Source organism: Scylla paramamosain, chromosome 2, assembly GCF_035594125.1.
Source record: "Scylla paramamosain isolate STU-SP2022 chromosome 2, ASM3559412v1, whole genome shotgun sequence".
Lineage (NCBI taxonomy): Eukaryota > Metazoa > Arthropoda > Malacostraca > Decapoda > Portunidae > Scylla > Scylla paramamosain.
The window spans coordinates 41496817-41499316 of NC_087152.1; positions in this window are offsets into that span (position 1 = coordinate 41496817).

Consider the following 2500-nt stretch of genomic DNA (forward strand, 5'->3'; position numbering starts at 1 on the left):
TTTCACATCGCACCTCCTTTTTCTTTCCTCCTCCTCCTCCTCCTCGTCCTCCTCCTCCTCCTCCTCCTCCTCCTCTTCTTCTGTCTCCATTTACACATTCACCAACTCCTTTCACCCTCCGTGCTTTTCCTTTTACATTTTTTTCCTCCTCCTCCTCCTCCTCTTCCTCCACCTCTTCTTCCTCCTTCATCTCTTCCTCCGATTCCTGTTTCTCTTCTTATCGTGTCTCTTCGTTCTCTTTTTTTTTTTGCTTACTTTTCCTTATATGCTCGCTCTCTCTCTCTCTCTCTCTCTCTCTCTCTCTCTCTCTCTCTCTCTCTCTCTCTCTCTCTCTCTCTCTCTCTCTCTCTCTCTCTCTCTCTCTCTGTCATTGTATTAGGTTAGTGACGTTACAGAAGGGAAGTTATGTCACAAATGGCAGTGATTATGGATACTCTTAGAAAAGTGAGGTTTAAATCGGTAATAGCAGCTGTAATCATTGCCAGTGTTAGAGAAGGGAAGATTATATCACCACAAAAATAACTGATTATTGAGTGCATTTATATATATTCTTTTTTTTTTTTATATAAATATCTGCAATTTTTTTTTTATATATATCTTTTTTTTTTTTCATTATACGTGAATGGACAAATTTCTGTGTGTTTCTTATTCCTATCCTCTCCTCCTCTTCCTCCTCCTCCTCCTCCTCCTCCTCCTCCTCCACTTCGCCCCTTCCTTCTTCTTCCCTTTCGTCCAATATATCTTAATTATATTCTTTTATTCCTATGATAAACAGAAAGAGAGAGAGAGAGAGAGAGAGAGAGAGAGAGAGAGAGAGAGAGAGAGAGAGAGAGAGAGAGAGAGAGAGAGAGAGAGAGTAATCTGCTGGCTCATCACCTGTTTTCCCCGCGTCATCGTTACGTCACCGCCTCGTCACCCTTTGTTTACAAGACCACGTGCTTGCTGTTGGCTCAATCAGCTGGTGTTTGTTTACATTATCAACTGGTGTGTGTTTACATGATCAGCTGTTTGGCGGCGAGCGTGGCGGCGCGCGTGGCCCTCGTAATGTGTGTTGAATGAGGAGATAATGAGTGTACTGTGTGATGCAGTGAAAGACAAGGGGACAGGGAGAACAAACAGCAGCAGACGTGTTGGTTCTTATAAATATGTTTGTGTAAGGAAGAGAAAAATTATAATAAAAATAAATAAAGTAATAATTAATGCACGATATAATGTAGAGAAAGACGAAGGAATAGGAACGAGAAACAGCAACAGCAGACATGTTGGTCCCTTCCAGGCTGTTCGTATTAGGAAGAAGAATGAAAACAAAATTAATGAAGAGAAGAAAAGACAATAAGAAAATAAGAAGCAAAAAAGTTAAGAAAGAATAAAACACGGAAGGAGAAATAATGAACCAGAAAAAGGAGGAAGATAAGGAAATAATGGGAAGGAAGAAATGTGGAAGAGAAAAATCAGAAGAAAGAAAACGAGGAGAAATTAGCGGACTAAATTATAAAAGAAGAAAATAAAGAAGAAACTCAGGAAAGGAAGAAAACTCAAGAGAAAATTCAAGAGAAGAGAGGAGGAGGAGGAGGAGGAGGAGGAGGAGGAGGAGGAGGAGGAGGAGGAGGAAGTGAGAAAAAAATCTAACGAAAATAAAGAAAGGAAAAAAGAAAGGAATATAGAGAAAAGATAAAAAAAAAGTAGAAGAGAAGCATAAGGGAAAGAGATAACAAATGTAGGAAATGGAAGACATTATAAATAATTAGGAATACGATGAGAGAGAGAGAGAGAGAGAGAGAGAGAGAGAGAGAGAGAGAGATAATACACTCCAACTCTTACTCAAATCTTTACTCTCTCTCTCTCTCTCTCTCTCTCTCTCTCTCTCTCTCTCTCTCCTTCCTTCCTTCCATCCCTTCCTTCCTTCTTCCTGACATTCCTCTATCTTTTTCCTTTATCTTCCTCCTCCTCCTCCTCCTCCTCCTCCTCCTCCTCCTCCTCCTCCTCTTCCTCATCTTCATCCGCATCCTCCTTCCTTCCCTCCTTCTTAATATTCCTATTCATTCATTCTTCTTTCTCCTCCTCCTCCTCCTCCTCCTCCTCCTCCTCCTCCTCCTCCTCCTCCTCTTCATCTTTCCCTTCCCTCGCTCCCTCTCATCAACACCATCCTTACTCCTCCTCTTTCCTTCCATTCCTCATTTCCTTCTCTCTCTCTCTCTCTCTCTCTCTCTCTCTCTCTCTCTCTCTCTCTCTCTCTCTCTCTCTCTCTCTCTCTCTCTCTCTCTCTCTCTCTCTCTCTCTCCCCATCTCACCACCAGCACCACCAGCACCACCACTCTTTCCCATCACTCAATAACTAAATCATGAAGCCAAAGCAAATCACTTTATTCTCTCTCTCTCTCTCTCTCTCTCTCTCTCTCTCTCTCTCTCTCTCTCTCTCTCTCTCTCTCTCTCTCTCTCTCTCTGCTTTCGTATTTTCCTCTCAATCTCCGTCATTCTTATTATTACCAAAGCCAGTTAC